The 27,971-nt window shown below is 42.9% G+C and overlaps 1 protein-coding gene and 1 long non-coding RNA gene across 2 annotated transcripts in view; one reads left to right on the plus strand and one right to left on the minus strand.

The window, feature by feature from the left end:
• ADAP1 (ArfGAP with dual PH domains 1) overlaps window positions 1–27,971 on the plus strand; it is a 173,471-nt gene that overhangs the window by 10,188 nt on the left and 135,312 nt on the right. The window lies entirely within an intron of this gene.
• Window positions 6,492–8,438, minus strand: LOC122742558. Its single transcript, XR_006354932.1, has 3 exons — window positions 8,362–8,438; window positions 8,046–8,169; window positions 6,492–7,464 (listed from the first exon to the last, which is right to left on the minus strand). It is a non-coding gene; the product is annotated as an uncharacterized LOC122742558 (long non-coding RNA).

Consider the following 27,971-nt stretch of genomic DNA (forward strand, 5'->3'; position numbering starts at 1 on the left):
GTTGTCTCCCCCGTTAGATTGTGAGTGCCTTGAGAGCAGGGATTGTCTTTTGCCTCCTTTTGTATCCTTAGCTCTTAGCACAATGACTGACATATAGTGGATACTTAATCAATGTTTATTTACTGATTGGTTAATGTGGAGTGATTGGTCAGCCAGCTAAATGTTAGGTTGTCACACTACCTGAGGACCTGAGATCTGTGACAAAAGAGGAGGGGGGGGGGGAAGAGGGAATAAACTCTTCCAAGTCAGTGATCTTTTCAGATAATAAGTTTATCCATTGAAGCACTAACAGTTTTTTAGTTTTAACCATTTAAATGGGAATCCTTCCTGTACTGGGAATTATCTATTTGGTAAAGAAAGCTTATTGAAGCTGAGTCTTTGGCCACAACAATTCATGGAACAAAGTGCACTGAACATGAGTTAACCTTTTCTTGATGACTCAGGCCTACCATTATGAATACCACCGCTTCCTGAAGTGCCACTGTGGTCATGCCTCTCTCCTGCTCAAAAAATGATCAGTGGCTGCCCATGGCCTAATGAATTGGTTCGTTTGGCAGCAGCTTTCCAAATTCTGGCTCAAATCAACCTTTCTAGTCTGACCTCTTCCTGGTATCTAGAATGCCCCTTCCACTCCAGCCAAACTAAACAATTTCCTGTTCCCTCAGTGCACATTCTATGTGATAAAGTGGGCAGGTGCTCTATCTGACTCAGCCCTCAGAAGTTCTGGGTTCAGATTCTGCCTCTGATGCCTATTGCCTGTATGATCTTGGGTAAGTCACTAACTTCCCTGGCCATTTGGGCTCTTTTCACCTGTAAAATGTGAGAGGTGGGCTGGATGACCTCTGAAGTCCCTTCCAGCTGAAGAGCCAGGATCTTATGTCTGCTTCATTGTTTCCCACCTCCTCACATTTGCCCATGTTGTTCTTTCTTGCTCCTTCCCCACCCCCACTCCCCCTTCAGCATCTTTCCATCCTTCAATGCTAAGCTCAAAGTCACCTCCTTTTTGAGGCCTGCCTTACCACTAAAAGTGATCTGTCTTTTTCCTTCTTCAGTACTCTTAGAACACTTAAATTTGTACTACTCATAAGGCTTGTTATTTATTACCTAATACTCGTAGGGGAGGGAGGAGGAATAAGTATTTATAAAGCACCTACTATGTGCCAGATATTGTGCTAAGGACTTTTTACAAATCTGATCTCAATTGATCCTCACAACAACCCTGGGAGGAAGGTATTCTTATTATCCTCATTTTTATGGTTGAAAAAACTGAGGCACAGGGCAGGTAGGTGGCGCAGTGGATAGAGCACCAACCTTGGATTCAGGAGGACCTGAGTTCAAATCTGGCTTCAGACACTTGACACTTACTAGCTGTGTGACCCTGGGCAAGTCACTTAACCCCAATTGCCTCATCAAAAAAAAAGAAAGAAAGAAAGAAAGAAAGAAAAAGAAAAAACTGAGGCGAAGAGAGGGTATGTGCCAGGTCACATAGCTATAGTAAGTGTCTGAGACTAGATCTGAATTCTGGTCTTCCTGACTCAAGGCCCAGTACTCTACCTACTGCACTACTAGGTGCCTCAATACCTTGTGCTATATTGGTATGTGTTACTTACCTCACTTATTAGATTGTAAACTTTTGTTTGATATTATTGCTATAATGATATGTGTGTGCTCATGGTCTATTGAAGCATGTAGGGCCATTGGCCTCTGCATTGTGGGGCCCTAAGCCTTCCCTCAATTGTCCCTTCTCATTGGTGCCAGGGTACTCTCTTTCCTCTCCATTTTCTGCCTTATTTACATACCATTTTGTAGGTAGGAACCCAAGGATAATGTTAAGCCTCTCCTTCCTGTTCATTTCCATACTTATTGAGTGCTTACTGTGTGCACAACCCTGTTTTAGACACTGGGGGAAGATAAGAAGTGTAGCAAAGGCATTGTTTCTGCCTCATATGGCAACATGGTTTGATGGAAGTGAGTATTAGGTTTGGAGTCAGAAGACTGGGTTTGGACCTTGGTGCTGCTCTTTTAAAAAATTATATCTTGGGGGCAGCTAGGTGGCACAGTGGATAAAGCACCGGCTCTGGATTCAGGAGTACCTGAGTTCAAATCCAGCCTCAGATACTTGACACTTACTAGCTGTGTGACCCTGGGCAAGTCACTTAACCCCCATTGCCCTGCAAAATATATATATATATATATATATATATATATATATATATATATATAAATATATATATCTTAATTTTTTTCAATTAACAATTGACCACTTCCTTCAGGAAGTCCTTGATCTCACTATTAATAACAACTCTATGCCCTTGAAGCTCATATAACAATTGAAGGGCTTTCTTTACAAACCTTAAAAAAGCAATATAAATGTTAGGTATTCTTCTTATTATTTTACAGCACTTAATTCCTTTATATATCTTGGTTATAATTATATATAGTACATATAATAAATATATCATGGTTATAATGCATAAAGGGATTAAGTGTTGTAAAAGAATAATAAGCTATGTGTGTCATATATAGGACTGAGAGCTGGAAGGGACCTCAAAGGTTATCTAGTTCAATTGCTTTCATTTTACAGGTAAGGAAACTGAGGTTCCAAAGGTTAAATGACTTTCCCCTTTTCATGTAGATAGTAAAGAGCAGAATTTTTAGGCTTTGGTTTGAGATGTGGTAGAGAGGAGAGTGGTAAGGAGAGAAAATAATTGATCTGGAGTCTTTGAACTGTTTTTTTTTCCCCTCCCCTCCCCTCCCCTCCCCTCCCCTCCCCTCCCCTCCCCTCCCCTTCCATTCCCTTCCCTTCCCTTCCCTTCCTTCTCCCTATCTCACCTATACTGGAACTTCAGGGCCACTCATGGGCCCAGTTACACTCCGAACAGTCTGGAAATTTTGACCTGCTCCATTTCCCAGATGGGGTCAGCGTCAGCTCGCCCCTCCTTAGGCAGTCTGGTGGCCCCTCATTCCCAGGGGTTTAGCATATTATATTGTTCTTTTTTTTTTTTTCCGGGGCAATGGGGGTTAAGTGACTTGCCCAGGGTCACACAGCTACTGTCAAGTGTCTGAGGCCGGATTTGAACTCAGGTACTCCTGAATCCAGAGCCGGTGCTTTATCCACTGCACCACCTAGCTGCCCCTAGGGGCTTAGCATATTAACACTGAACCTAGTGTGGATACCTACCTGAGTTACAGCTCAGAACTCCCAAGCTCCAGCCCCAGCCTCTCCAGGAATCAGTGGTTTCAGGCATGGGATATCACACCCAACTTATCATCCCCATTTTAAGAATGGTGAAACTAAGATTCCAAAGAGTGGAATTAAGGTCACATAATTAGTAGGTAGCCCAGCTCCTCTGTTGATCAGCATGGAAGCTTTAACTCACTTCATTTTTTACCTGGCTCAGTCACCCCTCCTTAGGCAGTGTGGTGGTCCCCCATTTCTAGGAACCCACCATTTCAGTGTAGAACTTAGTGAGAACATGCATTTGGCTTTAGCCCCACTGCAGCTCAGGACTCCTGAGCTCAGGGTATCTACCAGCCTCCACCTCCCCAGTAGGTACATGGCAGCACTCTTGGTGAGCTTTGTCTATTTCATAGTTTGATAATTATTTTTCATTATAGGTCTCAGTGCAATATAACAAATCCCTGAAGTGGTCACTCTATTTGAATTTAGACTACTCAAAGTTCTAGTTATACTTGAAATATGGCAGTTGACTCCAGCTTAGTGGAAATAGGCAATGAAAATTCAAATAATGCCATTATGTCACAGGATTTGTCAATCCCATTACTTGAGACATTTCTGTAATTTGTTTTCTTTCCTTGGTATCTTATTTGATGCATGTAAAACCATTCTTCTGAGAAGGGGTCTGTAGGCTTCCCTAGACTGCTGGAGGAGTCCGTGATTTGCACACAAAAGCCCCTCTGACCCAGTTCCTGGGGTTCTGTGAATCCAATAAGTATTGAGGAGTAGGGCAAAGCGGGGGTGATAAAAATGATTGCTCAAGAGTCAGATCATTCATCTGAAGAGTTAGAAAGAATTGCAAGAAATTCAATTCGACCAGCATTTATGAGGAGCTTCCTAGGTTTGCTGGGTACTATGCTAGGCAGTCATACAGAGACAAAAACACAACAGCCCCTGTCTTTGAGGGACTTGTGTTCTACCTCAGCTAGTGAGTGGCAATGGAGCACCTTACGCAGGTCTCATGCCTCCTAGTGCCAGGTCCCACACTCTCTGTGAAATCCCAAAGGAGGTACATGCCCATGCACCTTCTTTATATTAATGCCTAGTGAATTTGGATGTAGAGTAAGCTAGATGTCCAAACAGGTTCTGAGTAACCGAGTATAGCAATATAACCAAGCCATGCTATCCCAAGCATGTAGTATAGATCAAATCCAAGACCATGACACTGTACCTGTATACAGTGAAGACTGATGAGATTGGTACTGGATGGCAGAATGAATATGCTGAAACTGGTTATTCAATTGAATAATTTAGCAAACATTTATTAAGTACTTACTGTGTGCTAGGTCGTTTTTTGGGTGGTTGTTGTTGTTCAGTCATGTCCAAATCTTCATGACCCCATTTGGGGTTTTCTTGGCAGAGATACTGGAGTGGTTTGCCATTTCCTTCTCCAGTTCATTTGACAGATGAGGAAACTGAGGCAAACAGGGTGAAGTGACTTGCCCAGGGTCACACATCTAGGAAGTGTCTGGGGCTTGGATTTGAACTCAGGAAGATCATTCTTCCTGATTTCGAGCCCAATGTTCTGTCTACTTCAGGGTACTGAAGATAGAGATTAAAAGAAATAATTCCTGACATCAAAGAGTTTACATTCTACTGGTTAAGTCTGACCTGTAGGCAGGGTCAGGAATTACCACATATATACAAAGCATAATATAAGATAATTTCCAAATGGGCACTAATGACCAAGGGGCTTTGGGAGGGGCTTTATGATCGGAGTGTTCTACCATGCACAACTACTCCTTTCAGTATACTTCCTGTTTTCGACCCCCACCCCCACCCCCCAGGGGAGCAGGTGTGATGCTGTGGAAAGAACACTCCATTTAAATAAAGAGATCTGGGTTTGAACCCTGATTGTCACTTTCTAGGGGTGTGACCCTAGTCAAGTCATCTTACCTCTTTGGGCCTCAGTTTCCTCATCTGTAAAATGGGGGGGGTGGGGGTGGATAGGTGGCCTTCAGAGTCCTTTCCAGATCCAAATCTATGATCCTTTGGAGTACTAAGCCCATTCTCTATTTCTGCAGGCTTTGTCATCCATTCTTTGCCACTAAGATTTTTAAGACTCTGTCTCTCTCCCAGGACTATTTAGATTTTAATAGGGAGCTTTTAAAGGTGGAAAAGCCTTCTAAAAGCAAAGAAATGCATCTCTTTAGGGGAATGTCAGGCCTCATAAAAGACAACATGGGCACCATTTGGGGGATAAAGGGACTTCTTAAACCAAATCCAAGGTCACCCTCCTCACCCCACCCCAACCTGTAAGCAGGCCCTGAAGCCTGAGATTTGTGGTCTATAAGGTTTATCATTCATTCTTTCACTGGCATCAGTGTGGTAAGAAATCCCACCATAGTCCAGTGGTTCTTAACCTTTTTTATGTCTTCCATCCTTTGGGCAGAATGCTGAAGTTTGTAGATACCGCAGAAGAATATTTTTAAACACAATTGTGTTTAAAGCATAAAATCATATGCAAAAGGTTACAAAGGAAACCAATTAAAATCAATAAAGATGTAATTTTTTCCCATCCAAGTTCAAGAATCCCTTGATATCAATTCCCAGACCCATAGACCCCAGGTTTAAGAAACCCTGACTCTACTCAAATCCCCTTCATTCAGGGGCCCTAGGCCAGGGCTTCAAATAAATCAGGCCTAATCACTACTGAATACATTCTGCCTTTTTTCCTCTTTTAACTATTTAGATTTTTATGGGCATTTGAAGGAGTTGGTACCTGTACAGAGGCAGGTCCCTTTGCTCATTGCAGAGGAGGCCAGGTGTGGTTTCAGAATGAGAAAACTGCAGAGCTCGGCATTTCCCTTCTGATCCATGCTGCGTCACCCCTGGGTGTTTACTGAGCACATAGGTCCACATGGCACCTTATCCAGCAAGGAGGCCATGCCCTCAGCAGGTTTACAAGGCAATCGAGAGACTCATTGTCCAGGTAGAGCTCTTTTTTCAGGACAGAACAAATTTCTCATATGATCAGTCTGAGACGAGAGACAATCAGGAGCATCTTTGGCAAAATCCTACTGTTCTCTCGGGGTCATGTCAATTACATAACCTCAACAAAGAGATCCCTGCTTACCCATGACCCACTTTCTTCACATTTCCAGGAAAACCTAGGGTGTATACATGTATGTATCCTATGTCTGTGTCTTTGTATTTAAAGGCAGAGGGGACCCAAAGAGGAGAGAAGAAAATGCACCTCCTCTTCTTTGCAGAAGTGGGGAGGTGGGTGTGGAGCAATACATAAAATGTCAGATTCATTGGATGTGTTGGTTAGTTTTGCTAAACTGCTTTCTTCCCCTCTTTATTTTTCATTGTCACAAGACATGGCTTGCTGGTTAGGGGAGCACGGGAGGGATACATTCAGAAATGATGGTGATGTGAAAACAAAAGATAGAAATTAGAAAAATTCTTTTTCAAGAAAGCAAAGCAGAACTTAATACTTATTAGGGAATGCATCCTGTAGTCTGGGCTTAGCTCTAATTCACGGATTACTGTGTGATAAACCTTTTAAGTCTCACCCTCCATCTTGGGGAGATATGAAGGATGCCTTGAGATGGATTGACCACTTGCAAAGTGTTTCAAGGTCCTGGATTGAAGGATGTTGCAGGACCATTGTCAGATCCTTGAGGACAGGGAAGTTATTTATTTTTTGTATCTGTCTCACTCCTCCTTTACTCCTAGATGGGGATGCATAAGAATTGTTTGTTGAATGAAGGAATGTGAGAATCATGATATGAAAAAGTATCAGAAAAGTTTAATTTTTGTTTAAGAATCTTCCTTTTCCTCCTCTCCCTTCCTTCCCTTTCAACCTTCTCCCTCCCTCTCTTCTCAACCTTCCTCTACATACTTATACACATACGTGTGTGTGTGTGTGTGTAGAGAGAGACAGAGAGAGACAGAGGAGATTCTTAAACCAAAAGATGCTTGTTGTGTGTGTAGAGAGAGACAGAGACAGAAATAAAGGGAAAAGCAGAGAGAGGTAGAGACAGACACATAGAGAGGGACAGAGAAAAGAGAGGGAGAGGCAGACACAGAGAGGTAGAGACAGAGATGGAGAGAGGTATTTTGCCCTTTCAGCTGAGTGTCTCCTGAGCCGCTGTAAGCACTTTGCAGTCAGGAAGAACCATTTCCTTTTACGGTATCCTGAATACAGCTCAGACTTCAAATGCATCAGCAGAAGCATCTCTCTTCACTGTGCTTCCCAGACGTCTGCTCACGTCGATGCTCTGTCAAGAGGATGCAATTGATCTGAGTCTGGAAAGGGTATCTCTTTGAGCCACAAATGACTCATCATCAGATACAATAAGACTCTATCACCAGACAGTATTTATTGAAGGAAAGCTACAGGAAGAGGGCACTGTTTAATCCAAAGGAATGAATCACTAATGGTAGAATTTCAGTTATTCGTACTGTAGAAATTTTCAGGTGAAGTGTCTTAGAATCATAGATTCTAAGTTAGAAAAGACCTTAGGGGCCATCTGGTCCAATACCCTCATTTTACAGAGGAGGAAACTGAGGCCCAGAGAGGCCTGACTGATTTATTTGCCCTAGATCACACTGATAGTAAGTGTAGCAGAGCTAGGATTTTTATCTTTGACTTCACCCCCCCCCCAATCACACTGTTCCTTCAAATCACACCATAGAGACAATCCTTTAGTCTCATGCTCAGATGAAAACTATTGGACTTTTAACAACCCCCAAATGGTTCTTTCCAGGCTGGTGAGAGAAGCTGCCAGGGGCCCACGCTATTCTAACCAGGTAGATAGTCTTGTACTTAGTAAACTGTAGCTCTTTATCCTGTACTCACCACTTGTCCAGTGTCTCAAGCACATGATGACTGTGTGCAGCTGCTTCCTGGGAAATACATCTGACTACCTCCTCAGACCTCTACTTCAGGCACGAAAACCAAGGGTTTGAACAGCCAAAGTTCCCTGGAAACAAGAGGGGAAACCAGCAAGATCATTGTCTCAATTGACAGCCCCAGACCACCAGGTAGTACCTCCTACCACAGCAAGTGGCAAAGGTTAGGCACTGGGCTTCTCCAACAGAAAAGGAAGTTGTAGCTTTGCTGCTGTCCTCCTGTTAGTACAAATAATTGAGAATCAAATTATTTCTAGACTCACATTCTCCAAGCGGACCCTAGTGGGAGTTTTGCTGTTCATTCTTTGCCCAGGCTCTGGGTGTCTGCCCTTCAAGTAGGGACAGTGGATGATGCAATATGGTATAAGAGAGGGACATTAAGACCCAGTGTGGAAAGAGCACTTTGACCCTGAAGTCTAAGTTCAAATGCTGTGGCTGCCATTTACTAGTACTGTGACCCTGGGCAAAGTATTTCGCTATCTTGACCCTCAGCTTCCTCATCTGAGAAATGACAGACTTGGGTTAGATGACCCCCCAGAGGTTCTTTCCAGCTGTTCGAGCTACAATCCTAGGATGTTTTAGGAGATCCTAGGAGAAGAAGTGACTTATCCAAAGCCACCCAGATAATTGGTTAGCCCAGCAGGATGCTCTTTCCACTGAGAGGAAGAGAAAGGAGTGAAGACAAGGAAGGACCATCCTTACGATTATCCCTAGAGGAATTTTATATATAAATTTGATCCCAAATAAGTTACATGGTCCAGCAAGACAGATGTAGAAAGTCCCGTACCTTTACTATTCTTTACAGTCAGTTGCTGGTTTTCTGCATTAATGGAGAGCAGAAATGGTGTTAGATTCTCAGAAGATGTTGCATGGGAGGCATTGAGGTATAGTGGATAAGAATAGAAGATACTTATATAATGCTGTAAGGTTTGCAGAGTCATTTATGCAGGTTATCTTATCTGATCCTTACAACCACCCTGGAGGGTAGGTTCTAATACGATCCCCAATTTACAGATGAGGGACCTGAGACAGAGAAAGGTTAATCAACTTGCCTGGGAGTTACATAGCTAGTAAATGTCTGAGGTGGAATCTGAATTCAGGTCTTCCTGACTCCAAATCCAGCACTCTGTGCTTAGCACAGTGCCTGGTATATCATAGGTGATTAATAAATGTTTATGGATAGACTGACTATGCCCTCTGCCATTTAGTTGCTTGGAAAGAACAGTGGACCCAGAGTCGGAAAGATTTGGCTTTCAGAACTGTCCCAGGGGGCAGCTAGGTGGAACAGTGGATAAAGCACCGGCCCTGAATTCAAGAGGACCTGAGTTCAAATCCAGCCTCAGACACTTGACACTTACTAGCTGTGTGGCCCTGGGCAAGTCACTTAACCCTCATTGCCCTGCAAAAAAAAAAAAAAACTAATAAAAAAATTAAAAAGAACTGCCCCAGACACTTAGCTGGGTAAACCCCAGGTAAATCATTTTCACTTCTCTGGGTCTCAATTTTGCACCTGCCCCACAGGGTTGTCTGGAGGCTCCAATTGAAGTAATATATGAAAAGCCTTTGCAAATGGTAATGCTCTTTGTACATGTGAAGTGCTGCCATTATTTCATTGGCAGCAGATTTGCCTCCCTAATTAGGTTTTATGAAAATGTATTTGAGTTTCCTGAGCCCACAGTGGCCAGGCAGTGTGGGGGGTGACTGAGAAATCTGCCTACTACTAAAAAGAAAAAAAGTTGGCTGCAGGCCCTGCACAGAGTAGATTACCCTCCCTCAGTTAAATACAAAATAATGGTCCCAAGAGACACACTCCTTGAAATCTCATCGGAGTCCCCTGTGAGGGAGTACTGGGATGGAGAAGTCTCATCCTGGTCCTAGATGAAAGTGTTTTATCCATGGTCCAGGAGCCTGTGACGGTCTTAACCTTGAGACGCTTCCAGAATTGGAAGCAGGTACAGCACCAGGCATGGGCACGCTCCAGCAGCCCCTCCCTGGCTCTCTTCCATGTTAGGGTGAGCTCCCGAGTTCCACATTTGCTTGGTAGCTTTTGGTGGTCAGTGTTCCAGGGTGAGCCTTGCCTATCATTCCAATAAGAATGTCAGCTCCTTCTTGAGGACTGGGACATCCTAGCTTTGAATTCTTTTCTTTTCTTTTTTTAATTTTTAAAAAATAATAAACATTTTTATTTATTTAAAGTTTTGAGTTCCAAATTTTATCCCTCCTTCCAACACTCCCCCTCCCCAAGGCAGTAAGCAATCAGACATTGGTTCTACATGTACGATGATGTAAAACATTTCCATATTAGTCGTTTTTGTACAAGAAAACTTGAATAAAAGAAAAAAATGAAAAAGTGAAAAACAGCACGCTTCAGTCTGTGTTCTATCAATATCAGTTCTTTCTTTGGAGATGGATAGTGGGTTTCATCATTAGTCCTTTGGGATTGTCTTGGATCATTGTAGAGCTGAGAATCTAGCTTTTAATTCTTGCTGCTTCCTACACTGCACAGATGCTAGGTACCATCAGAGCATCCTAGCTCATGAGCTGGAAGGGACCTTAGAGATGATTTGGTCCCCACCACCTCATTTTATTTTATTCTTATATTTTATTTTGATATCCATATTATATTTTGTTTTGAGACTCGGTTTCCCTATTTTGCCAAGCCTGGTAAGGTAGTAGCCACCTATGGACCTGATCCCAATACTGATCTACATGGAAGCTTTAACTGCTCTGGTTTTCTGGCCTGGGCTGATTCATGGCTCTTTTGGCAGCCTTGGTGGCCCTTTGCTCTCTGGGGCCCACCATATTGGTGTCAGATAGTGAGTGCACCTGATAGGCATTAGCCCTATTATGGCTCACAACTCCCAAACTCAAGCAATCCCATCAGCCTCCTGAACTACTGGATGGGCCACCAGCCAGGTCCTCTGCCTCCAGAACCAGTGCTCTTTCCCCCTGGAAGGTCAGAGCAGGAAGAGACTTAAGAGATTACCCCATCCAACCCCCTCATTTTACAGAAGAAGAACTGAAGTCCTAAAAGGTGAAATGACTTGTCCAGGGGCACAGAGTTAGAGGAAGAGCTATATCTAGGAACCCAGGACACCTGCCTCCCACTTCAGAGTTTATTCCATGATACCAGGCTACTAAGATCAATACAAGAAATGAAACCCAGGTGTGTGTGTTAGGCATTGTCCAGTCAGCAGAATGGAGAGTGGGCCTCCTCCTTGTAGGCTGGATCCTCTGGCCCTTAGCAGAGGGTCCTCTAGCTCGGTGCTTGGTGTTGACCGACTTCCTAGTTGACAATGCCTGTAAAGGCCTGAGGTGAGGAGGAGGGCGAAGCCTTTGGCTGAAATGTTTTCTGTGAATTTCTTTTATCCAGACTCTCTTTTCTCTCCATTAGGGTGTCTGTAATACTCTAACTTTTATGCCACCATGTAGGTTTTTCCCTTTAAAAAAAAAAAAGGCTTTTTTTTAAGCTCACAAAGCATCAGTTTGTTCTCTAGAAGTGGCATCCTTAATAGAGAAAGACCTTTTGGCCCCTACCTGGAAAATGAGCAATCTGTGAAATCAGGGCAGGCACAGCCTGGTTCTTCAGGGTTCAAACACTAGATTGAACCCAATACTTCTGAGAAAAATGTCAGGATTCTTTCCTTCTAGGCCTTTGACTGACCCCAGGACTGCGGCTGATTTGGCATCTTCCCTCGGGGTCAGGGTCTTTTGTTGATATCATTTGATAGAATTTGACTTCATTGATATAATTCCTATCAATGCAAGCTGGCACCTAAAGCCCTCTTGCCAGGCCCACACCGCCAGTATGTGTCAGAAGCAGAACTTGAACCCCGAGGCCATCTCTTTATCCCATACTCCAGAAATGCTTCTTTCTATCCGTTCCTATCCCCTCTGTGGAAATGCTTGCATCTGCCACTGGATATAAAGTAACAAGGCATTGTACTTGTGTTGGGGTTTTATTGTTCCCTCTCTGGTTACTTTCTCCCAGCCCTGCTGATCTTTGGTTTAAAATACTTCCTGATTTTCTGTTGGATCAGCATTTAGCAGAGAGAAAGCCTCCTGATGCACATGGCCCAGCTGGAGTCGTCAGCACAGGCCTTCCAAGGCCAATGCTGGCACTGGCCACCAAGATTCCACAGAGCCTAGGAGGTGAGGCCCGTGTTTGGAATCCAAACAGGCCATGACTAGAGCCAGGTGAGACTATGGCCAGGCACAATGGGCCTCAGGCCTCCAGCCTGGACAGTCTTGGCCTACTTGGTAAGAGACTTGACTTGGGAAGTAAATTGGCTTGTGAGATTGGATACAGTTTAGCAAGTGTCTCTGCAGGGTTGCTTAGCTGTTCTCATGAGAACTTGCTCATCACCAGCAGGATAATATCCACTCATATCTTATTCTGGACTCTGCTCCAGCCAAATCTACTTGTGAAAGAAGAAAGAAAGAAAGAAAGAAAGAAAGAAAGAAAGAAAGAAAGAAAGAAAGAAAGAAAGAAAGAAAGAAAGAAAGAAAGAAAGAAAGAAAGGAAGGAAGGAAGGAAGGAAGGAAGGAAGGAAGGAAGGAAGGAAGGAAGGAAGGAAGGAAGGAAGGGAGAGAGGAAGGAAGGGAGAGAGGAACAGAGGGAGGAAGGAAAAGAGAGAGGAACAGAGGAAGGAAGGGAGAGAGGAACAGAGGGAGGAAGGAAGGGAGGAGGGAAGGGAGAGAGGAAAAAAAGATCAAAAAAGGAAAGAAGGAAGATACCAAGCACTATGCTAAATACTTTTTACAAATATTAGCTCATTCATTCTGCACAACAACCCTAGAAGATGGTGCTATTTTAAATCCCCATTTTACAGTTGAGGAAATGGAGGCAAAGACTGTGACTTATCCAGAGTCATGTGAATAGTAAGTGTCTGAGGCTGGATTTGAATTCAGAGCTTCCTAACTCTAGGTCCGGTGTGTCAACTCAAAGCCAGTGTAAGAACTTGATTTGTACTTTCTACCATTTGGGTTCTGGCATATTCTTCCCTGGCTCTAACACAGTTATCACCTCAAGGAAGTCCTTCAGATTGCTTGTTCATACTATGTCATGCTGGAAGGGACCTTAGATTTCATCTGGCCCAACCTGCTAATTTTATGGATGGGAAACTAGGGCCCAGAGAGTTATGACTGGCCCAAAGTCACTCAGGCATAGGACCATAGATGTAGTGCTAGAAGACTTAAAAAGGCCACTGTGTCCAACTCCTCCATTTTCCAGATGAGGAAACTGAGGGGGGGGGGGAGATTGATTAGGTGGCTTGACCAGGTTCACCCAGTGAGGCAGTAAATGACAAGGCTTGGGATTCAAACCTGCATCTCTTTTCGGATTCCAAATCTGGGTCTCTTTTACATTGCACCAAGATGCCTCCCATCTGCAATACAGTGATTCATCCTTTGGGGCATATTGCATGTTAAGCAACTTCGTGTCATTTGTCCTGGGCTGAGTTTCCATTCCCAGAAGATTATAAACTCCTCAGAGGAAAGGAGAGTTTCTCAGCCTGGGCCTGGGCAACCACTGAAGTGTGTTCTGTGCACCCAGGGCTGTGCCCTGAACATTGTCAGATTGCCTTGAACTCTTACTAACCTGGTCTGGCCCCTCCCCTGGGGGTTGGGTTTTTCCTTCCACTCTGGCAGGTGGAGAAGCAGAGTGATCCTGAGGTTCTATGATGTGCCTCGGGCCAGGTAGCTGAGTCAGAGCCAGGTTTGGGCTGAGAGCCAGGCTCCTGGCTTCCTGAATCACTTGCCTAGGCATTCTCTCTCTTTCCCAGGACCTGGTGAACCCTCCAGGGCTTGGGCTACCCGCCTGGGAAGCAATATGGCAGCGTATTCTATTGTACCCTCCCCAGGGGAGGGAGGGGGATTGTTTGACAAATGAGGAAACTGAGGCCCAGGGAGATTTAGTGATTTGCCCAAAGTTACACAAATGGTGAGGGTCAGAGGAGGGATTCGATTTCTGGTTTTATGACTCCAGAACCAGTATTCTTACTAAGCTGAGTTCAAGTCCTCCTATTTCTGATATGGGCCTGTGACTCCTTCCAGTGCCCCCAGACAACTCTCTAAGACTATCAGTGAAAGAGTTCATAGGAGCCCAGAGCTGGAAGGGGCCTCAGAGGTCATCTAGTCCAACCCCCTTCATTTTACAGATAAGGAAACTGAGGTCCAGGGAAGGTTCAGTAATAAACTTACAGTTAATAAGTATCAGAAGGGGATTTGAACCCAGGTCTTTTGACTCCAGAGCTCTTAATTGGGAAATTGAGGACCAGAGAGATTAGGTGATTCCCCCCAGATCATATAGCTAACAAGCAGCAAAGCCAAGATTGGCACCCAGGTTTTCCGATTGCCCTGAACCACCTAAGCTGTTCCCCAGAAGACTTTGTCTGAAGCAGGCCAGTTTGTAGAGGGAGAATGAGAGGCAGGAAAAATTCTGGTGGAAAACAGAAATTACCTAGTGATAGGGAGGGATATTCAATTTCATTTCTTTTTCCTTCTTTGTATTTGTATCACCAGTGCCTAGCACACTGCCTGACAAACAACAGAGGCTTGTTGGTCATGTGATGGGAAAGGGGAAGAAATAAGCATTCATTAAGTGCCTTCTATGTGCCTGGCACTGTGTTAAGTGTTTTACAAATATCTTATCTGGTCCTCACAACAACCCTAGGAAGCAGGTGCTATTATTATCCCCATTTCACATCTGAGGAAACTGAGGCAGACAGTGACTCACCTAGGATCACACAGCTAGTAAGTGTCTGAGTTTGTGATTGATTTGTCTTCATGACTGCACCAGCTACTGGGTGTACCCTGTGAGTAGAACCTGGGTGTGGGGGGGCTCCAAAAGATAGCCAGACCCTGGCTCAAAGTGCTTACTGTTTGCATGGGTGAGAGACAAACAGGGGAGACAGCAAGAGTGCCTAAGTAAATCCTGGAGAGTGAAGGAATAGGGTCTGCAGAAATATAGCATGCTTGGCAAATGAAAGAGCACTGTGGGGTGAGATTTAGTCAGGGAAGGCTTCTTGGAGGAGGTGGGCTGGACCAAGAAGGAAATGAATGATGTGTCCTGGCAGAGAACAACTGGGAGGCATTCCCCAGGAAGAAGAAAGAATGTGAGCATAGGAAGAGAGGCATGAATGAACTAGGCAACTGCAGAGCGACGGTAAGGAGATCAGCTTTGCTGTCTGGAGTACAAGGTGGGGTGGCATAAACACTAGAGGTCTAGTTGCTGTCTTGGATGCTAGCCATGGAAGTTTAGGGGGTTTTTTTGGGGGGGGCAATGTATGCCAAGATTAGACAGTAAACTCCATAAATCAGGGATTGTGCCTTTTCTTAACTTTGTATCAACCCCCGACACCTAATTTAACAGATATTTGTTGAAATGAATTTGGCTGGGTGGTGTAATGGATAGAGTACCAGATCTGGAGTCGGGAAGACCTGAATTCAAATCCGGACCTCAGACACTTCCTACCTGTGTGACCCTGGGCAAGTCAATTCACCCTGTCTGTAAAATGAGCTGGAGAAGGAAATGACAAACTCTTCTAGTATCTTTGCCAAGAAAACCCCAAATGGGGTCACGGAGAGTCAGACACAACTGAAAAAATGACTCAACACCAACAGCAAAAATTTGAACCAGCATCTGGTGGGGAATCCCTTGTTAGTTTCACCTTTGTTCTATCAGGGGCAATGTGGAAAAAGAATTTATTGGCTCTCAAGTCAGAGGGGCTAGATTCAAAATTCTTTTCTGCCCATTACTGTGTGTGATCAGGATAGGGACTGAACCCACGTTTTCACTGATTTGGACAACCTCAGGTCTAGGCAATGCCATCTACCAGCGAAAGTCAGTTTTTCTCAGCAGCGGCAGCACAGTATCTTACAGAATGGCTTGGAGCAGAAGCATCAAATACGCCAGAACACTCTTCAGTGTTGCCAGGAACCAGATTAAAATGTAATTAGGAAAGCCTTCACAAAATACGAAAGGACAGAGATTCCGTTAATATGTGGGGGGGTTTCAAAGTCAATATGCAACCAATAGGGATCCATATTGGAAGTTTTGTTGTTGCTCAATAGTAACACTCATCCAAAGCCCATGGACCGGGAGACCAGGCCCTTCTGTCCTCCACTATCTCTTGCAGTCTGTCCAAGTTCATGTTCATTGCTTCCACCACACACTATCCATCTTATCCTCTGCCATCCCCTTCTCCTTTTGCCTTCAATCTTTCCCAGCAATCAAAGTCTTCTCATTATTTGGCCGAAGTATTTAAGCTTCACCTTCAGTATTTGTCCTTCCAATGGAAAGTCAGAGTTAATTTCCTTAAGTATCGATTGATTTGATCTCCTTGCTGTCCAAGCGACTCTCAAAAGCCTTCTCCAGCCCCACAATTCAAAAGCATCGATTCTGCGGGCTCAGCTTTCTTTATAGTCCAACTCTCACAGCCATACGTTGCTATTGGAAAAACCATGGCTTTGGCCATATGGGCTATGTCCATGAGGGCTATGTATGACTTTGTGACCACCAGTTCCTATTTGACAGGCCTCGGACATGGAAAAGTTAAAATTGACTTGCACAGGGTCATACATCCAGAATGTGTCAGAGTCTTGTCTTGAACCCAAGTCTTCCTGGCTTGCAGGTCCATTCTCCATCTTCTCTATTTATACTTGATTGTTGTTCCTAGCACATGAGGCTTCATTTCCCTACTCTGAGCATTTTCTTTCTTTCTTTCTTTCTTTCTTTCTTTCTTTCTTTCTTTCTTTCTTTCTTTCTTTCTTTCTTTCTTTCTTTCTTTCTTTTTGTGAGGCAATTGGGGTTAAGTGACTTGGCCAGGGTCACACAGCTAGTAAGTGTTAAGTGTCTGAGGCCAAATTTGAACTCAGATCCTCCTGATTCCAGGGCCAGTGCTCTATCCAGTGTGCCACCTAGCTGCCCCCGACTCTGAGCATTTTCAATGACTGTCCCTCATGCCAGGAAGTCTCTCCTCAGTTCTGGCTTCTAGTTTCCTTGGCTTCTTTCAAGTCTCAACTAAAATCCCACCTTCTGCCAGAAGTCTTTCCCAGTCTTCCTGTACCTTGGTACTTTCCCTCTGAAATGACTCCCAGTTTATTCTGTCTACAACTTGTTTGTACATAATCATCCGCATGTTGTCTGAGTCCCTTGAGGGAGGCACTGCTTTTTTTCTTTTTCTTTTTTTAAATCCCCAGCCCTTAGCACAGTGCCTGGCACATAGTAGGCACTTGATACATGATATTTGACTGATTAATTGACTACCTTCTCACTCTGAGATACTTGTTAAATCCCTCACTTTCTCTGGGCTTCAGTTTTCTTACCTGTAAAATGAAGGGATAGATTAGATGACCTTTGATTTCTCTTTCAGTTTTAGATTATATAGGCTTGACTCTCTAAGGTTCCTGCCAACTCTAAACTCTATGATTTCATAGGTCCCTGAGGGATAGGCAGCTAGATGGGCTGTGTGAAGCTGGACAAGTCACTTAACCAAGTTTGCCTCCATTTCCTCATCTGTAAAATGAGTTGGAGAAGGAAATGGCAAACCATTCCAGTATCTCTGCCAAGAAAACCCTGAGTGGTGAAAAATGACTGAACAACAACAACAGTAGGGTCTTGGCCATGTCACATTCTGGATATTTTCTCAGGGCTTCCTTTAAATCAGGAGTTCTTAACTTTTTGTTTGTTCACTGAATTCTTTGGGCAGTCTTTTAAAGCTTACAGACCCCTTCTCAGAAGAATATTTTTAATTCTATTTTTCCAATTAAAGGTAATTTTTAATATTCATTTAAAAATGTTTTGAGTCTAGATTTTTGTTCCTCCCTCCCCTCTTCCTAAAACAGTAAGCAATTTGATATAGGTTATATATGTGCAATCATATAAAACATATTTCCACATTAGTTATGTTGTAAAAGAACAGATAAAAAGGGGAAAATACACAAAAGAAAGTGAAAAATAGTCTGCTTCAATCTGCATTCAGACCCCATCAGTTCTTTCTCTGGATGTGGAGAGCATTCTCCATCTTGAGTCCTTTGTAATTATCTTGGATCATTGTATTACTGAGAAGAGCTAAGTCATTCACAGATCTTCATCAAATAATTTGCTGTTACTGTGTACCATATTCTCCTGGTTGTGCTCACTTCACTTTGTATCAGTTCAGAAGAATATTTTGAAATGCATAAAATAAAATACAAAGAAAACAAATATTCAAATACAGTTATCTGTCTAGTTGTCTATCTATCTATCTGTCTGTCTGTCTGTCTATCTATCTATCTTTCTGTCCATCTCTATCATTTATCCCACCTCTTTCTATCATCTATCCTATCTATCTCTATCTACCTATCTATCCCATCTATCATCTACCTATTAACTATCTATCTATCCATCATCTATCACTTCTATCTATCAATCATCTACCTATCATCTATCTATCATCTATCCTATCTATCTATCTATCAATCAATCAATCAATCATCTTAAAAGGCAAATTCAGGGACCTCAGGTCCCTGCCTAGAATAACATGGGAGAAGATGGATCTCTGAGAGTCCACTAAACTTTAAATTCTGTGAGGTCAGGGTTCTGGAGTCTTCTACCATGTCTGAGAGAGTCACATGGAGGGCTGTTTGCAAAGAAGGGGTTTATATCCTTGAGGTCTGGGACAATAGTTTTTCCCCCATATATTTTTCATGAACTTGAAAATCATCCGCAAATAAGAACCTTTTCAAATATAAAGAGGACCTGGAAAAGTTGCATATGAAAGATCAGAATTTATAGGCCTTAACTCTTTTGTTTTGTTTTTGTTTTTGTTTTTGGTGAGGCAGTTGGGGTTAAGTGACTTGCCCAGGGTCACACAGCTAGTAAGTGTTAAGTGTCGGAGGCCGTATTTGAACTCAGGTACTCCTGAATCCAGGGCTGGTGCCTTATCCACTGCACCATCTAGCTGCCCCTGGCCTTAACTCTTAATACTTTGCTATATACAAAGGATCTATGATTTGTGTTAATTTAGGGAACTCCCTTGGTCAACACTGATAAACAGCCTTTTGTGATGTCTTCCTAATTCTCTGGGAGTTGCCTGAGGCACACAGACATTCAACCACTTTCTCAGGGTCCCGTATTGAACTTGAACCCTGGTCTTCCTAACTCCAAGCACTCTATCCTCTACCTCCATGCTGCTTCCAGGCCTTACAAATGGCAAGCGTTTGATAAGTGTTGGACTGAATTGAATTACCTCCAGGTGGATGCAGAGTGGGGCTGGGACTTTTGCAAAGTGAGAATGTTGGAGGCATATAAGGTCCTCTCTGAAAGAAACCCAGTCAGTCTTCAGTGGGGGGAGGAGACTGGGGACACAGGAGACCTGTTCCCTGGGTCTTAGCCAACATTGCCAGGAGCCTCATTCTTTGCCTCTTCCTGATGCACAGTTTCTGGGCAGAGGTCCAATTAAGTTTTGGTTTCAGCGATATTTTGGTGTTCTTGTTCCATAGCTTTAGAAAGTACGCTACATCAATTGGAATCCAGGTCAAACTGGTTTGTTTTCTGGATGGTCTTCGACCTTAGTTTGGTCTGTCTCTCAGCAAAAGTCAGAGATTTAGAGCTTTAAAGGCCATATAGCTCAGCTCCTGAGCAGCTGGGTCCCGAGTTCAAATCTGTCCTCAGACATTTCCTAGCTATGTGACCCTGGACAAGTCACTTCACCCTATCTACCTCAGTTTCCTCATCTGTGAAATGAGCTGGAGAAGGAAATGGCAAACTACTCCAGTATCTTTGCCAAGAAAACCCCAGATGGGGTCACAAAGAGTCAGAATCAACTGAAAAATGACTGAATAATAACAACAGCCTAGCTCCCTCATTTTGTAGATGAGAAAGCTGAAACCCCAGAGAGATGAGGTGACTTGACCTATCAGCTCACACCCCAGCAGTATTACTGCCTGCTGGTTGGCCTCCCTGCCTCAAGGCTCTCCCATCTCCAGTCCATCCTCTACTCAGCTGTCAAAGTAATCTTCTAAAGCACAAGTCTGATCATGTCACACATACAACCGCCCCCCTCCCTCAGTAAACTCCAGTGGCTCCCTATGGCCTCCAGCATCAAATATAAAATCCTCTGTTTGGCTTTTAAAGCCCTTTGGAACTTGGTTTTCTCCCCTCATGCCCCCCATCCCCATCTTTCAAGTTTTCTTTCTTTCTTTCTTTCTTTCTTTCTTTCTTTCTTTCTTTCTTTCTTTCTTTCTTTCTTTCTTTCTTTCTTCCTATTTTTTTTTTGCAGGGCAATGAGAGTTAAGTGACTTGCCCAGGGTCACACAGCTAGTAAGTGTTAAGTGTCTGAAGTCTGATTTGAACTCAGGTCCTCCTGAATCCAGGGCTGGTACTTTATCCACTGTGCCACCTAGCTGTCCCCTTTCATGTTTTCATATACCTTCCTCCTCTTGGGGTTCTCTACACTACAGTGACACCAGCCTTCTTGTTGTTCCTCGAAAAAGACACTCTGCTTCTTCACTGGCCTCTCCCTTCTCACCTCCCATCTTAGCTTCCCTGACTTCCTTCATGTCTCACCTAAAGATTGCACCTTCTGCAAGAAGCCTTGGGGCGGCAGGGGTGGGGGGCAGGGAGGAAGGGAGGATAGGCACTTAATGCTAGTACCTTCCATCTGAGATCATCTGTAATTTGTCTTGGATGTGTTGCCAACTAGGTGGTGCAGTGGATAGAGTACCAAGCCTGGAGTCAGGAAGACCTGAGTTCACACTTCCAAGCTGTGTGAACCGGTGCAAGTCACTCCAGGCTTGATGTCACACAGCTAATATGTGTCTGAGGCTTGATTTGAACTCAGGTCTTCCTGACTCCAGATCCAGCACTCTATCCACTGTGCCACTTGGCTGCCCCCAAAGTATAGCTGCTTGTAGATGTTTGAAGAGGTAGTTCAGTGGTACAGTGGATAATGTCAGACCCGGAGTCAAGAAGACTCATCTTCCTGTGTTCAAATAGAGTCTTAGACACTTACTAGCTGTGTGATCCTGGGCAAGTCACTTCACCCTGTTTGCCTCGGTTTCCTCATCTGTAAAATGAGTTGGAGAAGGAAATGGCAAACCACTCCAATATCTTTGTCAAGAAAATCCCAAATTGGGTCACAGAGCGAATGACAGAACAACAACAAATATCTCCTCCTTTATCTCCTTGGTGGCAGGAATTGTGTTTTTGCCTTTCTTTGTATTCCCAGCACATAGCATAATGCCTTGGAACATAGTAGGTGCTTAATAAATGTTTGTTCATCCAACCATTCTGGAGAGCAGTTTGAAACTATGCCCAAAGGGCTGTAAAGCTGTACATATACCCTTTGACCCAGAAATACCATTATTAGGTCTTTTTCCCAGGGAGATCATGGAAAAGGGAAAAGGACCCACATGTACAAAAATATTTATAGCTGCTCTTTTTGTGGTGGCATGGAATTGGAAATTGAGGGGTTGCCCATCAACTGGGGAATGGCTGAACAAGTTGTGGTATATGAATGTAATGGAATACTATTGTGCTGTTAGAAACGACCAGCAGGAGGAGTTCAGAGAAACCTGGAAGGACTTGCATGAACTGATGATGAGTGAGATGAGCAGAACCAGGAGAACATTGTACACAGTATCAACCACATTATGTGTTGATCAACTGTGATAGACTTGATTCTTCTTAGCAATGCAATGGTCCAGGATGGTTCTAAAGGACTCATGATGGAAAATGCTCTCCAAATCCAGAAAAAAAAGAACTGGAATCTAGATGCGGATCAAACCATACTATTTCTATTGGGTTTTTTTTGTTGTTGTTTTTCTTTTTTGAGGTTTTTCCTTTTTGCTCTGATTCTTCTCTTATAACATGACTAATAGAGAAATATGTTTAATGTGATTGTACATATATAACCTATATCAGATTACTTGCTGTCTTGGGGAGTGGGGAGGGAGGGGAAGGAGGGAGAAAAATTTGAAACTAGAAATCTTATAAAAACAAATGTTGAAAACTATCTCAAATGTAACTGAAAATAATAAAATATTTATATGAAAAAAAAATAAATGTTTGCTCACTTGATTTACCCAAGTTCACACATGGAGGTAGTGGCAGAGAGAGAGGATTTGAATCCAGTTCTTCTAACTGTAAATTTAGTGATATTTCCATTGATTGATTCATCTCTCTGGGGTAAGAGACAGATGGACAGACAGAGAGAAAGAAACAGAGAGGGACAGACAGGAACAGAGAGACAGGACAGAAGAGGAGAGGAGAGAAAGGGGGAGGGGAGAGAGGGAGAGAGAAAAAGAGGAGGAGGAGGAGGAGGAGGAGGAAAAGAGAGAGCATTTATTAAGTACTTACATCTCTTCCAGATCTAAATCTAGGATCTTCTCAGTCAGTTGATCCATAAGCTTAATAAATATTAAGCCTCTACTCAGTGTCAAGGCAGTGTTAAGCCCTAGACCTCAATTTTTGCCAGTGACTATAGGGAAATTATTAAACTCCCCTGAGCTTAATTTTCCTTACCTGGGAGATGGGGAAAATGATCCTCCTTGCTGCCTATCTAATGGTGTTGTTAGAAGTAAAGTGCCAGCTACATAAATGTGAGTTGTTAATACCTTCTTCCCCCGCTTCTGTTCTCTTTTCTACTTCTCAAATCCAGTCAAGCCTGAGTCAATCACCTGGCCTTTATTTATTTTTAAATTTCTTTTAAATTTTTTAAATTTACATTTAAATTTAATTTCTTTTATTTTTTGCGAGGCAATGAGGGTTAAGTGACTTGCCAAGGTCACACAGCTAGTGAGTATTAGGTGTCTGAGATCGGATCTGAACTCAGGTCCTCTTGAATCCAGGGCCGGTGGTTTATCCATTGCATCACCTAGCTGCCCCCCACCTGGCCTTTATTAAGCTGATACTCAGTGCAGGGCATGGTGCTAGGGGCCAGGGATATAAATGCAAAAGTGAGACCATGAAGGTGGAAGGTTGTTGTCGGTTCTCGGTTTCCCCCTCACCCCAAGATTTGCTCAGATGGAGCTGCCTTGTTAGTTCAGGGGAGGGATCCTCTCTCCAAGTTCCCAGTGTCCCTTGTGAATGGCTTAGGTGTGGCTGACCCTTCATTTCCTCCTTCACCAGATCCTTGCTTCCCATAATTCCTGGGTGCTAATTGCAAGCCAAACCATCCATTAAATATGTATAAAGAAAGTGAGAACAAGCTCTTGACTCCTCATAAATAATGACTACACTGTGCAGTGTAAATGTTTAGCATAATGACTAGAACAGAATAAACAAATTATGACATTTCTGCTAGAAAGAGGATTGCATGGGGAGTGTGCTAAGTGAGAGAGACAGAGCTCCAAGACACTGCCTGTTTGGGGAGGGACACATTCCCCAGTAGATGACTTACTCTTACTCTTTTATTCTCTGTTCTCAGGCCTTTTCTGTGCATGTTACCTCAACTTGCCAAGGTCAGAATGTCCCTATATGTTTCGTTCCGAGGCCTAATTTCTAGATATTAAACATTTATCAATTAGAATTTCTATAGCCTGTCTCTATGTTTTTGTTGTGGTTAAGGTCTCTATGACCTACCTCTTTATGTTTTTGTTGTGAGTGGTGATTAATGTGGGTAACAAGAACCTAGGCCCTGAATCAGACCCTGGGGTCTGAATCCCTCTTAGAGTTCAGATCTAAATCAGAGCCTGAGGGGGCAGCTGGGTGGCTCAGTGAATAAAGCATGGGCCCTGGATTCAGGAGGACCTGAGTTCAAATCGGACCTTAGATGCTCGACACTTACTAGATGTGTGACCCTTGGCAAGTCACTTAACTCTCATTGCCCTGCAAAAACAAAACAAAACAAAAACCCATAAATCAGAGCCTGGGTCTTGGGTTTATCTGTTAACCCTTTCTTTGCCTCCTACATCATGGTGTCAGGAAACCTCATCTTCCCAACTTTCAAATCCAGCCTCAGACACTTACTTAGCTGGGTGACCCTGGGCAAGTCACTTCACCCTATTTGCCTCAGTTTCTTCATCCATTAAATGAGCTGGAGAAGGAAATGGAAAACCGCTCTAGTATCTTGCCAAGAAAACCCCAAATGGCGTCATGAAGAGTCAGATACAACTGAGAAACAACTGAAATATAGCAGGCACTGTGCTAATCATTGAGGATACAAAGTAGGTAAAAAACCACAGTCTCTGCCCTCAAGGAGCTTATGCTCTAATGAAGGAGACAGAATGTAAATAAAAATATATGTGCCAAATGACAAATATGGTAATATTTTACATAATTGTATCTGTATAACCCATATCTGATTGATTGTTGCTTCAGGGAAGGGAGAGGGGAGGGAGGGAAAGAGGGATAAAAATTGGAACCCCAAACTATAAAGAAAAATGTTATAATATATATATATATATATATATGTGTGTGTGTGTGTGTATGTGTGTATATGTATGTATGTATGCGTGTGTGTCTGTATGCTGTATATTGACAGGATAAATTGGCCATAATCTCAGAGGGAAGTACTAAGTACTGAAGGGGACTGGGAAAGGGTTCGTTTAGAAGGTGGCCTTTTAGCTGAGACTTGAAGGGAGGCAAGGGGGAAGAGATGAGGAGGAAAAATATTCAAAGCATAGGGGTGCTTAGCACAGTGATGGAATATAATAGGTGCTTTTTATTATTATTATTTGTTTTTTTCCGGGGCAATGGGGGTTAAGTGACTTGCCCAGGGTCACACAGCTAGTAAGTGTCAAGTGTCTGAGGCCGGATTTGAACTCAGGTCCTCCTGAATCCAGGACCGGTGCTTTATCCACTGCGCCACCTAGCCGCCCCTTAGGTGCTTTATTAATGCTTGCTGATGTTGATGATGATGATGAAGAAGAAGAAGGGAGCCAAGAGTGTGTGAGACCCTGATACAGTCTTTCAGTATGCTTCCCCCCCATTTTTCCTTTTTCTTTTATCTTTTCTTTTTAATTTATGAAATAAAACAAGCATTTCCATAACATAGTAGAATAGGGGGATAAAGATGATTGTACACGAAAATGCAAATCTATTACATACATCTTGATATTCCTTTTAAATATATAATAAGGTTATCATGTAAATTTCTCTTTTTCCCTTTTTCTCTTCCCTTCCCCCTCCTGCCACCCTAGGGATGGCTGCCATTACACACAAATATATGTATACACATAAAATCATTCTGTATATTCTTCTATTTATCCATTCTTTCTCTGGATGCAATTAGCATCTTCCTTCATAAGTTCCTTGTAGTTAATTTGGGTATTTATAATAGTCAAAATGACTTAGTTACTCAAAGTTGTTCTTAAGACGATATTGCTGTGACACATAGAGCATTCTCTTGGTTCTGTTCATTTCACTTTTCATTATGTCATGCAAGTGTAGCTGTGTTTTTCTACAATCAACGAGTTTATCATTTCTCATAGCACAGTAGTATTCCATCACTGTCATATACCACCGTTTTTAAGCCTTACACCCAGCCCCATTCTAACTCTGTCTGTTACTGGTCTCCAATATGGCTGTAGGGGTGGTGCCTGTGTGGCCTTGGGTAAGTTCCTTAGTCTCTAGGTCTCAGTTTCTTCTCCTTTAAGATAAGAGGTCTGTATTAAATACCCAAAGGCTCCTTCTAGACTGTGGATCTCTGAAAATTTCCTTTTTGCCTTCTTCTTTAAGGTTGATTTTCTTTCTGTTCCAAGTTAGGTAACATTTATTCATAGGGTAATTGGATCCTGACTGTCTCTTAGTTCATCCTGAGACCCTGCCTGCCTCATTTGTGCCCCCAACTCTGAATAGTAGAAAGGGAAGGAATTGGAAGGGACTGAAGACAGAGTCTAGTTCAACCCCTAGCCAAACCAGAACTCACTAGGTAACATACCAGGTGAGGGGTTATCTCAACTGAGCAAGAATCTTTTTTATGGCTTACCCAAGAATGAGACTGTGTATCTCATTCTTCTATCACCTACAGAGTCCAGAGCCCAGGGCTCAGCACGCAATAGAGGAAGATGAAAGGTTTGTACATTTGACCTATGGACCTAATTTATCAATTGAGTGGAATATGTTGTGCTTGCAGTCTCTGGTTGACATGGGCATGTGAGAACAGGAGAGGATGCAGAATCCAGGACTCAGATATGGGTCTGAGTCATTAGGGGCTGGGCCCTTGAGGGTAGATTTGGACAGAGGATAAAGTCAAAATGGTTTGAAATGATTTGCCTGGGAGGAAAGATGTTTGAGTCAAAATGAGTGGAAATAAAAGGTTTCCTTCCATTTACTTACCTGGTCAATGAGGCAGATGGGCTATTTCCTGTTTGTTGAGGCACTGACCTCAGGCCAGATGCTCAGTGAATGCCCCTAAAGCAAGTGGCCTTTTTCAGCCTCAGCAAAAGGGAAAGGTCATAGGAATGCAGGCATACCTTGCTTTAAACAAGTTTCACCTATGGAAAACCTTGAGACTTCATATATGGAGATCCTTACACAAAAATAAGGATTTGGGGGCAGCGGTTATTTGTCTTAAGGGATCTTTACAAAAAAGATTTATAATAGGAAAATCGTTTAACCTTTTTGGGCTTCCTTCAGTTTACTCAGCTAGATGTTGTTCGTCCTTCATTCTTTCTTTTTTTTTTTTAGTGAGGCAATTGGGGTTAAGTGACTTGCCCAGGGTCACACAGTTAGTAAGTGTTAAGTGTCTGAGGCTGGATTTGAACTCAGGTCCTCCTGAATCCAGGGCCGGTGCTCTATCCACTGCACCATTTAGCTGCCCCTGTCCTTCATTCTTGAAGAAGACCATGACACTGGGGTGATGTCATGATTTGCAGTGAATTGGATTTAAGTGAGGGAGGGCTGTGCAGAGTCACCAACCTCACTCTCTCCTCCAGAGTCATCTGGGTCCAGTGGCAAACTATAGATCCGGACGATTGGAGATGGCCCCAGATATTTAAGGCAATTGGGGTTAAATGACTTGCTCAGGAACATACAGCTAGTAAGTGTCTGAGGTCAGATTTGAACTGAGTCCTCCCAACTTCAGGGCCAATGTTTTATCCACTGCACAGCCTAACTGCTCACTCAGCTAGATACAGATAGACCGCTGGACCTGGAGTCAGGAAGACCTGAGTTCAAATTCAGCCTCCAAACACTAGCTATGTGAAACTGAGCAAGTCACTTACCCCCTGCCTCAGTTTCCTCATCTGTAAAAAGGAAGTGATAATAGCACCTAGCTCCTAGGGCTGTTGTGAGGATGAAATAATATTTGTAAGGTACTTTGCAAACCTTAACATGCTGTATAAATGCTAACTATGATTTTTATAATCTGTAAACCAAGAAGGTAGGTTTCAGCCTCTGAGGTCTTATTCCAGCTCTGGACCTATAATCCTTATAATTATCATTTTCTCTATTGCATGCCAAGGATGAACACCTGTATTTATTTCAGATGTGAATTCAGGGAATGATGGCTAGTTTTATAAAAGGGTTATTGATTTTACAAAAGAATTCACAGTAGAATTCCTTTAAATCATCAGCTTCCCTTTTGCATTTGAAATATGATTCACTTAGCAAAAGTTCTGAGTTATGGGCAACACTTTTGGCAATATTTTTAAATGATTTATTATAAACTCAAGTTAAACATCAATGTACCAACTAAATGTACATTGCAACTATTGCATTGAAATAAGTGAATCTCAGCACATAAAATTCAGTCATAATTTTTCAGTCACTCCCTTCATTCAATTTCTTGGTTCTTTCACTCATTCCCCTGGTTGTAGTTGATATGCGTACTCTTACTCTGCTTCTGCTTTTTTTCCTTTGCATAATTTCATAAGTTTTCCTGGATTTCTTTGTGTTCTTCATTCTCATCAATCTTAATAACATTATAACACCTGATGCATTGTTGTT

The sequence above is a fragment of the Dromiciops gliroides genome, chromosome 1 (genome assembly GCF_019393635.1).
Source record: "Dromiciops gliroides isolate mDroGli1 chromosome 1, mDroGli1.pri, whole genome shotgun sequence".
Classification (NCBI taxonomy): domain Eukaryota; kingdom Metazoa; phylum Chordata; class Mammalia; order Microbiotheria; family Microbiotheriidae; genus Dromiciops; species Dromiciops gliroides.